Below are 16,477 nucleotides of genomic sequence, written 5' to 3'. Positions count from 1 at the left end.
TCAAAATTCTTCAATCCTTTAATGATGTGATTAAATATTCCTGTTTCAAAAACGCAATAGTAATAGTATATTAAGTATTAAGAACGGTAAGGACACTTATTATTATACGACGACTCCAATTATTGTCTGAGATCGGTATAGTCCTTAACGTTCGTGATGCTTATAAAATTTTTTGCACGATAGACAAATTTCGATTATTTTTATAAAACTAAAAATGTTACAAATAATTGACATTAATTGTTCTTCAATAATTCCTGAAAAGTCAAAATTTCGGTCTGAGAATGAATATAAATCCTTCTTTTTTAATGACTATTTTTAAATTTTTACTTACCGTTCTAAAACGGTAAGTAAATTTTGTACTTACCGTTTTGTTTATCTTGGTAACCAGTAAACTCAACTTAAAAATTGTTCTATCTAATTGTTCTATCATGCAAAAACGCTAGTTAGTGAGATTTTATTACTTCACTGTTAATACCCACCAAAGAAACCATTATTATTATTATTATTATTATTTAAAAATTTTAGATAATATTTGAAATAATATTCATATTAGACGTAGACAACTTCATATTTTCGGAAAAATTCAACTGTTATTGATGTTATTTCAACGAGAAATGTGAATGTCTCATCAATGTTTACAAATTATAACGTTCCTAAAAATTCGTAAATTTTCAAAATTTACAAGACACAGCATTGAGCTAATAAGGGGCACTATTTCAAAACACAATAGGGGATCATTAAAATTGAAAAAATGCAAATTGATATTCTAACAAAATTATACAATTTTAGGTCTTTTTCTTTTTTTTGGTTTAGGATTGCACGTTTGCATTCTACTTTCTTTTCTCTGTATTTTTTTCTCCAAATGAAATTTTGTATACATATTTTGTGCTAGTTAGCACAAAAAGAACCTTTTTTATGTTTTTGGTGACTTTGCGTTTGGACCGTGGCGAATTTAAACTTTCACAAAAAAAGAAAGATCGCAGCTGTCTGACGGAATTAAAAGACAATCATCTTCTTCTTAGATTTCTTTGTCGTTTGGTTCATCACAAATATCTAAATGTTGCAATTGCAATGAAGGCATACAAACCTAATTTTGGTATAAAATATAAGTAAAGACATTACTGAAGAAAACTTTGAACTCATTTTATTTTAATAGAATGTTACTTATTTTTTACCATTTTTTTAAAACTGCACTTTACCATTTCAAATTAGATAGAAACAGTTTTTTCAACGACTATGCACTAGGCTATAATCGATGAATGTTAAGAATTTGATTGTCAAAAAACTATCACTGTCTACATGTAGGCATGCTGGTTATTCAATGTGCGGATATATTCATATCACACTAGTGACTTTTAGCTTCGTAAATAAATGTACGAAATCATCAACTTTCGGAGTCATTTAACCGTGTAAAAAATGACATTTTCATAGGGGTCGTAATCAAATTCATACAAATTGTGAAGGTACACATGCCAAAATTGCAATTAAAAATAAAGAAAAAATAAACTTTTCTGATGGATCCATAAAAGTTTACAATCATTCAGTTGTCCAATAAATCATAAAAAAATTAATTAACTTGTAAATTTAATGAAGGCGCCTATAAAGTCTTGTGTGTATGACGGTCAAAAACAGCCAATTTGTCTTGTTGTCTCGGCCATTAAAATAAGCCTCGGCCAAAAAAGAAACACTGTTTGGTCTTGATACACAAATAACTATTCTAAGAGCTTATCGTGTGTTATAAAAGTGTACGATCATCTTATTAAAAACAAATTTTATACATATAAACACAAGGAATATTTGCTCTGAATATGCTGATCAAGTCCTGAAATAAAGCTAGAGCTTTCATAAATCCTGCATCTCTACTTGACTAATAATGTGAGGAGTTTTGCGATAGATAACAATGAAATAGCTGAGCACCGGTGTATTTGAGCTGCTTTAGCGAATGTATGAACTGTATGTAAGCCGATGAAAAGGGATTAAAAAGGATACACTCCGAAAACATGCCGAAATGAAACTGTACAACCTGTAATATGTGCCTCATCAAGTATTTACATTTGTTTCGACGTCGGATTTTATAAAGCTTTGTAAATGTTCTGCAGATATTTGCGAAAAATGTGCACAATTAAGTTTTTGAACTAGCAAAAAATAAAATAGTAAAGATTGCTTGCTGTCAACTTTAACATTGAAAGCTTGGAGTGTGAAAGATAATTTCGTTTAGATGTTGTTACATATTTTGACTATATTAGGCATTATGGGTAATTGGTATGGTTTAAAAATTGGATTCGTGCAAAGGAGCCATACGTGCAACGTGTTTTTGAGTGTGTGATGGCTGATTGCAAGCATCTCGTCTCGTGTATCCATTAAGAAGCTGGAGATGCGTGATAGAGCAGCGTTGCGGTGTAATACGGTTATACTGAATTGTGAGACGATACGTCTCGGTGTGTATTGGAAATTATCACGTTGAAAAGACCCCTTGTGATAAATCGGATGAGTTTGTCACTATTTTATCGAGAGAAACCACGAAAAAATAACACTAGTTTGAATGCAAAAAAATTCTCACACTCGGAGATGAGAATTCTGTGGAAAATGTATATGCATCTGCATACTTATTAGCAGGAAATTAATACTGCTGGATTCGTATAGTACAGAGTGCTTTTCAAGAAACAGTGTCATTCGTTTCACCGACAGTACAATTGATTGTGGACATTAGATTGATTTGCTTAGATTTCTAGAAAGTATTCGAAGCACTAGACAAAGCAATGTATTGATTTGTAGAAAATTTAACAACGTTCTCTCACTGCAGACATAAGTAGCTGTCTAAACAAACTTTTTTTTCTCTTCCTTGGGTTATACTATAGGGTAACAAATAAAACTTTGACTTTTTTAAAATAGAAAGTTGACTTAACGCTAGTCTTAGGTAACGTTACTCAATAGCCAAGTGAAAAGTGAAAAGTACTTATTCAAAGTTTTAATTGTTTAAGAGATGGAAGGCTTAATTTGTAACCAACTAGAAAACAATTTGCAAAAGATTGCATCTTAGGAATTTTGTTCTAACAATTGTGTAGCTGAGAGCAAAAAGTGAATACAAAATTGTTTTAATTCTTAAACAGCAAAAGTTTTATATCTTGTTTTGTAACAGTTTATTCAATAGGTCGCAATTTTTACGTAATATAGATGAGAGATGCGAAAAGAAATTTGACAATGTCATTGGCATGGTTGTTGTTCACAATGCACGCAGGGCGGCTATTACTTCTTTAATATTGAAAGTATTGATTAATTAAATAGAATTTTCTTACTGACTGAGAATAGGATGCAATAGTGTGACGTCACAGAAAGTGCTAACCTTTAAGGCTGTTCTACCCCTCAACTAAAATTCGTGTTTTGAAAAATATGCAACCCAACATACTAACCATTTGACACATGCCAATCATCCATAAGGGTGAAAATCGTCTGTAAAATTAGCATATTTTCTACCGCAGTACAGCAATAAACCAGGCAGATAAGTTTGCCTTGGTTCAGAGTTTGTTTCATAGATTTTTCTTATTTCGAAATACGATGTCCCTCGAAATTAATTTAATGTATTGGAAAATTATCATTAATGATAATAAATTAAAATGAATAAAAAAAAGATGTATTTCTTTTGCTTCAATGTTTACGCTGTTATTAATAAAATCCATTGCAACAAATTTAAAAATCTGGCGCATGTGTGTTTTGAGCACTTCCAAATAAAACAAAATATTTCAGGTAAACTATTTTGGAAAACAAAATTAGTTTTAAAAGCTTTGACAGGTAGAGAAATTAGAGTGAGGTTTGCGAAGAAAGCATAGTCATTACCAGTTTTCAGGTAGAGTCCTAAAAGCAAAAAAGCTAATCCATCGTTCTAGAAGAATTCCAAGTATTATATTAAATTGTCTTTAAAATGTGATTAACCGACACTTCACATGACAGAATCAAAAGAAACAAACCCAACTGTATCATAATGCCATAGATCACCGGAAAAATGTTAAAAAAAATCATGTCTTCAATTTTTCGAGTTTTGATGGATTAAAGAGGAAAAGTTTAATGCCAAAATTAACGATTTCTGTGCAGTAATTTTAGGTTCAAAAGAATTTTTTACCTAAAGGTCATTTTACGCAAAGGCATAGTGCAAAAAAAATCGAAAAAATCTTGTTAGAAATGCCAGAAAACTGTTTTTCTATTTCGCGTTCATAATGAAGATATTTCGATACGCGTTTTAGCGTATTTCGGTATCGTAATGGACCAATCCCGTGCCAATATTTCTAGGAGCATAAATTTTTCTTACGTTTGCAGCAGTACCGTCAACCTGCCGTCAACGTTGACAATTTAGATTTTGGTTTTGAAAAACCATGATAAATCGATCAATACACTATTATTTCTTGTTGTACTTGGCTTAATAATTCATCGGAGAAAAACTCTTTGGATGCAAGAGAACCATCATGATCATGATCAACATCTTTGCTCTCTTGGCTCCCTTACCTCAAAACGTCACAACTGTCATTGGACATTGGATTTGACTACTTCGAATTTTTTTCCCGAACATTTTGCAAACGCCAACGACCCTAAAATTCCCTAGATTTCGAAATCAAGTTTTTTCGTTTAAAATAAGGCGAAATAGAAAAAATAGCGTATGATACTTGTTCATAATGCATTTTGCCGCACTTACTACTTTACTTTACTTACTACTTACTACTACTCGCTGCGCTCGTCGTGTCCTAAAAACGTGCGTGCGGCAAAATGTTCATTATGAAACGCCTTTCATAATATACTATTATAAGATTTTGTAATGAACCATCTCTATCAGTGTGACATCGTTCACATAAAACATGACTAACGCCAACAATACTGCAGCAACGTTACTATGGCTTTGAATACTAGAAATTATTGGGGGAAAAGTTCAGCAATGTTGCCATATTCCTAATTTTCTTTTAGTCCTCCTGCAAAAATAGAGAGTCTGCACTTTTTTTTTAAATTTTTTAGTACTCTGGGGGACCACCCAATTACGTCCTTTCAAGATGGTGTGCCACTTTCCGGACACCTGTACATACATATACAGCCGCGGACAAAAAATCTTAGACGTCAATGTCATTTAATTGTCGCATGGTGTAAAACCCCACTTAAAATATGTAACCTTACTTATTTGTACTGTCAATTTTGAGTTATAATTTTTTAATTTCAAAATTTTCAGTGTTTTCAATATTGCAAGGAACTGACTGCAGATCATACCGCTCTGTACTAAAGATAATATTCTAATTTTATTCGTTTCAGTCTTGATAATTCTTAATTGTCAACTTGTCAATACTTTGATGTTTTAAACGTCAGTAATGGCAATGACAGTAAAGCACAGACTACACTCAAATTTTTGAAACGTCAGAAAAATGACGTCTAAGATTTTGTGTCCGCGGCTGTATGTGTTGTTATTTATATTTTTATTTATTTATTTATTTATTTTTTATTTTCATCGCTTTGGAAAATATGAGATTAATTCGCAACAAACTAACAAACAATAAAAATCTTGGGTCAAAAAAATACTTAGCCTTACTACCTTACTATTTTTGCATCTCGAAAATTGAAATGTATCTTATATTCGAGTTGGAATTTATAGTCGATAAATCAATAAAGATCAAGTCTAACCGATGGAAAAAGCATAGCGATTACTGAATTACTTATTAGGCACATATTTTTGAAATCCAAAGGATAGATTTTGAGATCCAATAGATAATTCAAAATTTGAAGTCTCAAAACAAGAGTGCATCTCAATTATACGAAAGATAAGGTTTTTTTCTTTTAGAAATGTTTATTTTAAAAGTATTAAATATTTGTAAACATTGATTGCAAATAACATTAGCAAACCATAATTTTACTTCTTAGAAATGTGTCAATCCGAAGGGGTAAACTAGATAATTTAAAAAAATGAGGGGTATTATAATTTTATCATTTTCTTTATTTTTTTAATTGAGTGTAATTTAATTGATAATTACAATTTTCGTTCGTTCGTAATTGGGCCATCTTTATGCCTGGCAAGAAAATTTAGTAATAATAATCTTGATAAGAATGAGATTAAAATGTTATGGGATTCATGATCTTCAGCGCTCGGTAGTGAGTAGGTATCTGGTTGGGATTCCAATGGTCAATCCCGACTCGGTCGAGCCGTAGTCGTCGAACCGTCATTAGGATTAGAGACCCCTGCTGTGAGGGGTTGTAAATCATTTGTATTTTGAAGTGTTGGTTGCCGACTTTTAGAAAATTGAGGACCATTTTTACATTACATTTTATTTTTTTCTAAAATAACTATTCATAATTGAAAAAAATCAAGGAGTTTCCCGGGTGTAGAATACAATTCTCTATCTATCAAGTCGTAGTTCAAGCAAAAATTCCTAAAACTGTGCCCGTAAAACGACATGGCGTTTTTTCAGTTTTTATTTTTTTTAAATAAATCTATTAAGAATTTTTTAAAATCACAGAGTTTCCCGTGTACATTTCGATATTGTCTACACGTACAAAAAATATCAAAACCCCAACTCTTAATTTGTGGCCGTAAAAAGTAATGGCGTTTTGCGCTATTTCCTATGCACTTCGGCCGGGGTAGGACAGAGCCTTAAACCACTCTCCTAATGCAAACTTCCGTGAAAAAAACTCGACCTTATTGCATCTGCTCTTAAGGCTGTTCTACCCCTCAACTAAAATTCGTGTTTTAAAAAATATGCAACCCAACATACTAACCATTTGACACATGCCAATCATCCATAAGGGTGAAAATCGTCTGTAAAATTAGCATATTTTCTACCACAGTTCAGCAATAAACCAGGCACATGAATTTGCCTTGCTTTGGAGTTTGTTTCGAACGTTTTCCCGATTTCGAAATATTATGTCCCTCGAAAATAATAAATGAATAATAAAGAGAAATAATAAATGATGGCATCATCTAATAAACTTTATATTTCAAGTAAAAAATGTTTCGTTAAAAATGTGTACCATCACAATTTTATTTTCAAAATTACACTGTGCGACAAATTCAAATTAATTTTGTGTTATGGAATCCAAACAAAGTACATACCCAAAGAACATCCTTACCTCAAAACCTTCACAATTTTTAACATAAGTAGTTGAAAAAATCATAGAAAAGAGATTCTTTTTCTATTTTACTTATGATTTTAATGTATGTATGGTTATCAATATTTAAAATACACATAAAAAGAACTAAAATTAAAAAAAAATATATGCAAATCATAACTTGTTTAGCCGCCAACTTTGATACAATTTTTTTATTTTTTATTACAAAATTCGATTTTTTACAATAATTTTAAATTGATTGTATTTAACAATGTACAGACTTTTATTTTGGAAACAAAAATGTTTAAAACTTACAAAGTTATAAAATTTTACTTTTAAAATTAAATATAAAATTTGGTGGTGACTTGCGGTTACCGGCATATGTTTTATCAAAAGGTGGGCTACCTATAGAACATAACAGTTTTTTGGCTACTAAAACTTTGTCACGCAGTGTTTTAGTTGATAATAAATTTAAATAAATTAGATTTAGATATTAGTTCATCTTGTCGTTTCTTGTGTTTCAACGAATCCACGGGTATTTAATAAAATCAATTCTACCAAATTTTAAAATGGATATTTGGGTACTTCCGAATAACACATAATATTACAGGTAGGTAAAGAATATGTTCTAGAGCTACAATTTTTTTTTTTTTATAAAATTGAAAAAACACTCGATCACGATTTTGTTTTCGATAAATCGCTTATGCCAAAGGTATTTTTACCATGGCAACATAGAAGTTGTTTTTAATCGCGGAAAATGCAAGATTGTAGAAAAAATATTGTGTGTATTTCGAGCGCAAATTCAAATTACCGTTTTAGACTTTTTGTCTCTTTCAATCGGCAATGTAAATTTTTACGCTCTTAATACACAAATAGCTATTAAAATTTGTGTAGTTATACTTTTGCCATCAGCTACTTATATTAATGTGAGTTTCAAAATTATGAAAGATATCCATCGATCTAGAAGGATTCTAAGTAATACTGGTGTATTAAATTTTAACACTAATTTGTTTTTACATTTTATACGTGGACGTCAAAAAACTTACGAGTACATTTATACGCATCACGAAAAATTAAAAAAATACATATCTTGACATAACTAAATATTTCACAAATTGAGAACAAATGTCCATCTCAATGAATGTTTTCATCGTTTTGGAAAAGTTTAAAAAGTTGCTACAGTAGCACAATTTGAGATATGTATAAAGGAATCATTGAAAATGTAAAATCATGCTTTGGGTAATTATTTTAACAAAGTTGGAGAAATTGCCAAAATACAGAAGTAACAATATAGAGCTATGCTGGTATCTAAAAATCAAATAGTTACGAGAGCGCTAAAAAGCTTTCAATCGTCTAATTTTTTTATTTTAACCTGACGGTCATGTATGAGAGACAACTCGGTGCTGACCTTTTTGGTCTTATGGCTACTTGAGAAAACATTCCACCCTGCCTGCGGCAAAGGACCAAATGGCCAAATATGCAATAAAATACATAACAATCAATGTATGAAATGCAATTAATCCGTTGTCCTATATAGAATAGACTGTTTAAATGCAATGTTGTAATGCAAGTTATTAATTGAGGTCTACTTCAAGAGTCAAAAGCGATTTTTTTGTCAACAAATATGAGTTTGATTGCACTAAATCTAAACTCAAAATACTACACTCAACTGAGAAAAAAAAAAGGTTCTGAACAGTGACTTTTTAATTATATTATCGATTGAAAATCATTTGCAATCGTTAATCTAATTATTAAAATGTCGACAAAATGTCTTAAAATTTATTTTTAGAAATCTTGCATGAGGGATAAAATGTTATTATATTCAGATGCGGCAGTCTTCAATTCTTGGTAGAAAGTAGGTATAAAGTTGGGGTCCCAATGGTCAATCGCCGTTCCGCCGAGTTGTAGTCGTCAAACCGTGATTAGGATTAGAGACCCCCTGTTGTGAGGGGCTGTAAATCATGGCAACATTGAAGTGTTGGTTGCCGACTTTTTGAAAATTGGGGATCATTTTTACATTACATTTTATTTTTTTCTAAAGAAACTATTCATGTGGGGAAAAAACCAAGGAGTTTCCCGGATGTAGAATAAAATCCCTCATCTATCGAGTCGTAGTTCAAGCAAAAATACCTAAAACTGTGCCCGTAAAGCGACATGGCGTTTTTTCAGTTTTTATTTTTTTTAAATAAATTTATAAGAAATTTTTGAAAATCAAAGAGTTTCCCGTGTACATTTTGATATTATCTACACGTACAAAAAAAATCAAAATTCCAACTCCTAATTTGTGGCCGTAAAAAGTAATGGCGTTTTGCGCTATTTCCTATGCACTTCGGCCGGGGTAGGACGGAGCCTTAAGGGTTAGAATTAGAAAGTCTCATTTTCAAGCGCCAGTGTTCCTCACATACAGGTGTCCCAGAACTCGCGCCCCAGGGAGCAAGGGAGGGTGCCGACAGCCGGTAAATTTCAAAAAAAAATTGACCAAGTTTAGTAGTATTCGAGAACTGAAAAAAGTTAACAACCAATCCCGAAAGCTTATTCGAGAAGTGGAGTAAAAGGTCATCCCAAATTCCTAGACAACGAGAGTCTAAAGCCTCATTTCCACGGTCCGTTCTAGAGAGAACAGAATTTGATTTACGATGGAATTTGAGTTATTGCACCATATTTTGCGGTCAGAAAATTTGCAAATCCTATTGCACCCTTGGTTTACAATCCTCTGTTCCGATTCGGGCGGACAAGCTGGTTGAAACGCTGAACCACCACACGGACTGCTACATTTGATGATAACCAACAGGTTTAATTACTCCAATTCTTTTAATTTGAACACTAATTTTTTATCATAATGTTCATAAGGTAAATAACACATGTAAATGTGGATTAATTTTAATAAAAATGGCGATAAATGTAGAAGAACCAATTTATTTCCTGCATTGAAATTTACAGAATCATTGTATGAAAACAAGCGGGAATGACTGCAGGTATGTACGTTTCTTATCTCTGTGAGTGGATTTACCCTTTTGAAATAACCGACGGGTCTGTATTTTTGTGGATTTGATCAGTTATTACCTGAGGATTTGAATTTATAATTTCGTTCTATGAATTGAATTTTTTGGATATTAGTGAAATTTAACCAGACATATCCACGTAATAAGTAACTTGAAGTATAAATAAAATGAAATAAATTCATGAACATTCTGTTCTGGTTCAAACGAACGAAGCAACTTGTCTGTTCGACATCGGTTCGGCGGACATTTCAACACAGAACCAAGACAGAACGCACCGGACAACAAAACACAGAACGCACAGAATCATTGAAATTAGACGCTCCTCTAGAGAAAATTTGGCAAAAAATCAATTCATTTCAGAATTTTTTTATAATTAATCTCGTTAAATAGGATAAAAATAAAATATTACTGGATTTCAATTGCTGATTCCTGGCATTATTTTACTGGTGGAAAAGTTACTTTAACATCAAGCTAATATTGCAATGAAATATACAAAATTATTATATGAAAACAGGCTAGAATGAATGCAGGAAGGTAGGTTTCTTATCTCCGTGAGTGGATTTACCCTTTTGAAGTAACCGACAAGTAGTATTTTAGTGGATTTGGTCCTACTCATTACCTGAAGATTTGAATTTTAAATTTCGTTCTATGAATTGAATCTAACCTACAATACAAAGTTTACTGCTTCAATTGAACGAACCATCTTGTCTGTTCGACATCGGTTCGGCAGACATTTCAACAAAGAACGAAAACAGAACACACCGGACAGTTCTACACAGAACAAAACACAGAACGCACAGAATAATTGAAAATTAGACGCTCTTCTGGAAAAAAACTTTGCAAAAAAAACAATCCATTTCAGAATTTTTTTATAATTAATTAATAATTAATTTCAATTGATAATTCCTGGCATTATTTTACTGGTGGAAAAGTTATTTTAACATCAAAAGCTAAAATTGCAATGAAATATACAAAATTATTATATGAAAACAGGCGCGAATGAGGTAGGTAGGTTTCTTATTTCCGTGAGTGGATTTACCTTTTTGAAGTAACCGACAGGTAGTCTTTTTGTGGATTTGGTCCAACTCATTACCTAAAAATTCGAATTTTTAATTTCGTTCTATAAATTGAATCTCACCCTACAATAGTTTACTGCTCCAATTGAACGAACTATCTTGTTTGTTCGACATCGGTTCGGCGGACATTTCAACACAGAACAAAACACAGAACGCCCAGAATTTGATATTAAAATAACTTTTCCACCAGTAAAATAATGTCAGGAATCATCAATTTAAATCCAGTAAGATTTTATTTATTCCTACTTAACGTGATTAATAAGTATACAAAAATTCTAAAATGCATTTGCAAAGATTTCTCCAAAGGAGCGGCTAATTTCAATGAATCTGTGCGTTCTGTGTTTTGTTCAGTGTTGAACTGTCCGGTGCGTTCTGTCTTGGTTCTGTGTAGAAATGTCCGCCGAACCGATTCTGTCTTGGTTCTGTGTTGAAATGTCCGCCGGACCGGTGTCGATCAGACAAGATGGTTCATTCAATTGAACCAGAACAGAATGTTCATGAATTTATTCCATTTCATTTATACTTTAAGTTACTTATTACGTAGATATGTCTGGTTAACTTTCACTAATATCCAGAAAATTCAATTCATAGAACGAAATTAAAAATTCAAATCTTCAGGTAATAACACTGATTAAATCTACAAAAATACAGACCTGTCGGTTATTTCAAAAGGGTAAATTCACTCTCAGAGATAAGAAACGTACCTACCTGCATTCATTCACGCCTGTGTTCATACAATAATTCTGTAAATTTCAATGCAGGAAATAAGTTGGTTCATCTACATTTATCGCCATCTTTATTAAAACTAATCCACATTTATATGTGTTATTTACCTTATGAACATTATGATAAAAAATTAGTGTTCAAATTAAAAGAATTGGAGTAATTAAACCTGTTGGTTATCATCAAATGTAGCAGTCCGTGTGGTGGTTCGGCGTTTCAACCAGCTTGTCCGTCCGAATCGGAACAGAGGATTGTAAACCAAGGGTGCAATAGGATTTGCAAATTTTCTGACCGCAAAATATGGTGCAATAACTCAAATTCTATCGTAAATCAAATTCTGTTCTCTCTAGAACGGACCGTGGAAATGAGGCTTAATGGTCATCTGACCAATGGATGATAGTATGTGTCCATAGTAACCGATTTTCAAATTCTGATCAGCTTCGGGATTGGATACCATTTTTCGTCTTATCTCGATTATTTTTTGAGTTAAAATAGTTTCAAAATTTTGGTTTAGAATTGTTGCCTTCATAAGCTCTTTCTCTCTGGGGCGCGAGTTCTGGGACACTCTGTATAAATACTTAAGGATTGAAAATGCCTCTCCCAGATTCTGGAACTTTTTTACTTTGCTCTAGTTGTAAAAGAAAGGAACAATTTTTAGAGTAATAAACATTCTCACCAATTTATTACATTTTAAGGGGATATCGAACAAATTTCAGTATTTTTCCAAACACAATTACTCGAAATCTATTTGAGTTATTTGCTTTCTGTTTTTTGCATATGAATCTGTTCAACGTGCATTATGTTAAATGCTATATACAATTTTTGTGAAGTAAATATTTAATGACTTTTTGATTAATTAAATACGAAAACTTGGCTAAAAGCGAAATAATTTTTAGCATTCCACATGCGTAAACTTTTCAAAATTCACACATACGTATTTTGACCAAACAGTAGTATAACGTCTTGTTGTCAAAATGACTTTGGGGTGGTAAAAATACTGAAAAATTTAAATGTTAATAAATTAAATATTCAATTAACTAATTAATTATTTAATTTAAATAATAGCTAATGGCGGCATAAAGCTCAAAAACTCTATTCAAAACCACCATTTGACATTTGACAGATGAAAGAGAAATAAACGAATTGCGCAAATGCATTGCACTGAATTTTTTAATTTAATGTCTTTTGTAATATTTTGCATTATATCCCAAGTTTATATGTTTTTTAGGAAGACAATGTATAAAGGTTTAACAGCCATAGATCCAATTTTCATTAATATTTCAAATAAAAGCACAAATAGCTAGCAAAAAGCAAAAAGATGCTTGGATATTTTGATCCTTAAGGCTATGTCCTACCCCGGCCGAAAAGCATAGGAAATAGCGCAAAACGCCATTACTTTTTACGGCCACAAATTAAGAGCTGGAGTTTTGATTTTTTTTGTACGTCTAGACAATATAGAAATGTACACGGGAAACTCTGTGATTTTCAAAAATTCTTTATAGATTTATTTAAAAAAAATAAAAACTGAAAAAACGCCATGTCGTTTTACGGGCACAGTTTTAGGAATTTTTGCTTGAACTACGACTTGATTGATAGAGAATTGTATTCTACACCCGGGAAACTCCTTGATTTTTTTCAATTATGAATAGTTTTTTTAGAAAAAAATAAAATGTAATGTAAAAATGGTCCTCAATTTTCTAAAAGTCGGCAACCAACACTTCAAAATACAAATGATTTACAACCCCTCACAGCAGGGGTCTCTAATCCTAATGACGGTTCGACGACTACGGCTCGACCGAGTCGGGATTGACCATTGCAACCCCAACCAGATACCTACTCACTACCGAGAGCTGAAGATCATGAATCCCATAACATTTTAATCTTATTCTTATCAGGATTATTATTACTAAATTTTCTTACCAGGCATAAAGCTGGCCCAATTACCAACGAACGAAAATTGTAATTATCAATTAAATTACACTCAAAAAAAAAATTAAAGAAAATGATAGAATTATAATATCATCCTATCATGTTATGTCCTTGTAGCCATGTGATAATCACATAGTTAGCCTTTAAGCTAGGACATTTGCATAAGTATTGGGATTTAGAGCAACAAAATCTAATCAGATTTTTTTATTCCACTTACAAATCTTTTTTTAAAATATTACGAAGGGGTTCATTTCTGCTCCACCGAGAGTCAATAATCTCTGGAAGCATGGCTTTAAAATAAAACTTCTCGAGATGGGTGATCATATTAATTTCCCAAAAATCATTATTCCGTTCAACCACACAGTATTGTAAATCTATATCCGTATACACTACAAAATAACAATATTGCTTTTTAGTGATGTGGAGTTGACCCTGGACTTGATACATATATGTATCTAATGGCTTTAAAAGTATCTTATTGCTGTTCGGATCAATCGTACAAAAAGTGATTGTTTTGTTGTTTATTGCATCTTTGACCATTTGGTTTTTTGCGGTATAAGCACATTTAATTTCTAGAATGCAATCAGAACCAACCAAACCATCAGGAGATGCCCCTAAAAATTTTCTCTCCGAATCAACAAACAATCCACATTGTAATACTGTCATCCCAGTGATAACTTCAAATTGTTTTCGCGCTTCCTCTTCACAATCAATGCCAAACTGAATAGACTTAGGCAGTATCTTTGGTAATGATTTGCATATAATATTTTTCACAGTGTTCGCTGTATTAGTGGTATCTCGCATCTTGCAAATTTTTCCGAAATTGCTAGCAGTTAATCGAATATTTCTTTCATTGATCCATAAACTATTATTTCTCTGGCCCCGCGTATTTTCTTCGATTGAAATAACATCGCACTTATTGAGATCATTTATGAAATCAGATTTTCTTCTTCGGCACTTTGTATTCTCAACCTCTTTCTTCCATTCCTACATGTAGTATTTTTTTTTTAATTTAGTTTCCGCAAATTTTGTTGTAAAAGTGCCAACATTTCCGCCGTACATTTTATTTGCGAGTTGGAAAACAAAAGTGCCTTTGTTGTTGTAGCTAATAACAGCAGCTAAACATCTACATTGGTACGATCCTCTATAAGAAAAATTTATTCTTTTCCCACCAATAAATTTATTTACCACTGAATTAAATGATTCTACAGCGTTGTTGTCAACTTCAAACAACAAACTGGCAGATAAATTTGCAACTCGATTCACTGACTGCATAAACGTTTTGTACAAAATGGAGTTTTGAAATGATAAAATTTGAATTTCATTTAATTGGCCACTTTTCTGACAAAAGTACTCCGCACAATTTTCGTGATTGCCAAAAATGTGTTGTGGGCCATTCAAAATATCTTTCTTTAAATTAGCTATCTTCTCCTCTAGTGAACAAACTTCATTTTTTCTAAATTTTATTGCGCAAACCACAGAGATTCGAAACTTCAAAACGTTGTTTCTCAAAAAATTTCGTAAATTTGTGTCCGTCCGCGGTGTTTTGGCAATTTCCCTAATCTTATTGCAATAATTACGCAAAACATGATTCCGACATTCAATTTTTTCTATAAAATATGCCGGACCATACGGCTTTCCTATTCTAATTTTTTTTAACACACTGCTGTCGCCATCGCCAATAATTCTTTTATATCTTAAATTGTGCTGCTTTAGCGACTTTTCAAACCCTTCCAAAATTATGGCAGCTTCCATTGAGGTAGACGTATGTCCCCAATTTTTGAAACAATTATGTGATGGTGTGTTCTTTTTCTGTTTTTCGTAATATTTACAAAATGCGCACAGTTTATTTTTGACGCCTACATATAAAACCCTTTTAGTTCATGTCCCAATAATGCAGCCCACACCTGACATTGCATTATAGTTATTTTTGTAAGAACGTTTACTCCACGCTCCATCCACGATAACAGTTATATATGGCACGCCATCGCTATCAATTTCCCCGGCTTCAATTGCAAGTTGCCTTTCTTGCTTCCCAGCTACCGCCATTTCCTCGCCCGAAATATTTTCTATTTTTGAAAAAATTTTAGATTCTACCATTTTGTAAGTTTTTTTACCAATAGGCGGAATATCTAACGCTGAACAAAACTCCGAGAATTGAGTCTGTTCTGCACCCATGGCGATTACACCACACAAAGCCGCATTATTTATTGTGGACATATCAGGTTCAGTACTAAATGTACCAGAAATACCACACATCGCACACTTGTAGCAAAAAACGCTTTTCAATCCAAACCGCTTTTCATTCATGATATTAATATCATAAAAACTACAATTGCACGTGTCATGTTTGATAGATTTCAACGCTGTGAGTAAGTGGCCAATATCCACAATCCTTCGACCACTGGGATGGAAAGTAACTTCATTTAATAAAGAAGAATCTTTTTCAACAAGAAACACTTCATCTGAAGAAGAGTCAAATGAGTCGTCAAAACTTTCTGCAAATGGTTCGTTGACTTGATCCGATTTCGAACCCTTCCTGAATTTTTTTAAAGCATTTTTAATGGCCAGTTTTCTACTTTTGCGTTTAGAGCATAAATTAGGATGATTTTTTCCGGGATTACCCATTGCAATGCGAAAAAGGACAAAAAACTTAGAAATTACTTACTTACCTCT

This window comes from Gnatocerus cornutus, chromosome 1, assembly GCF_029298725.1.
Source record: "Gnatocerus cornutus isolate USDA-ARS CGAHR chromosome 1, icGnaCorn1.1, whole genome shotgun sequence".
In the NCBI taxonomy this organism is placed as follows: domain Eukaryota; kingdom Metazoa; phylum Arthropoda; class Insecta; order Coleoptera; family Tenebrionidae; genus Gnatocerus; species Gnatocerus cornutus.
The sequence above is the reverse complement of the archived record's forward strand: the minus strand, read 5'-3'. Positions refer to the sequence as shown.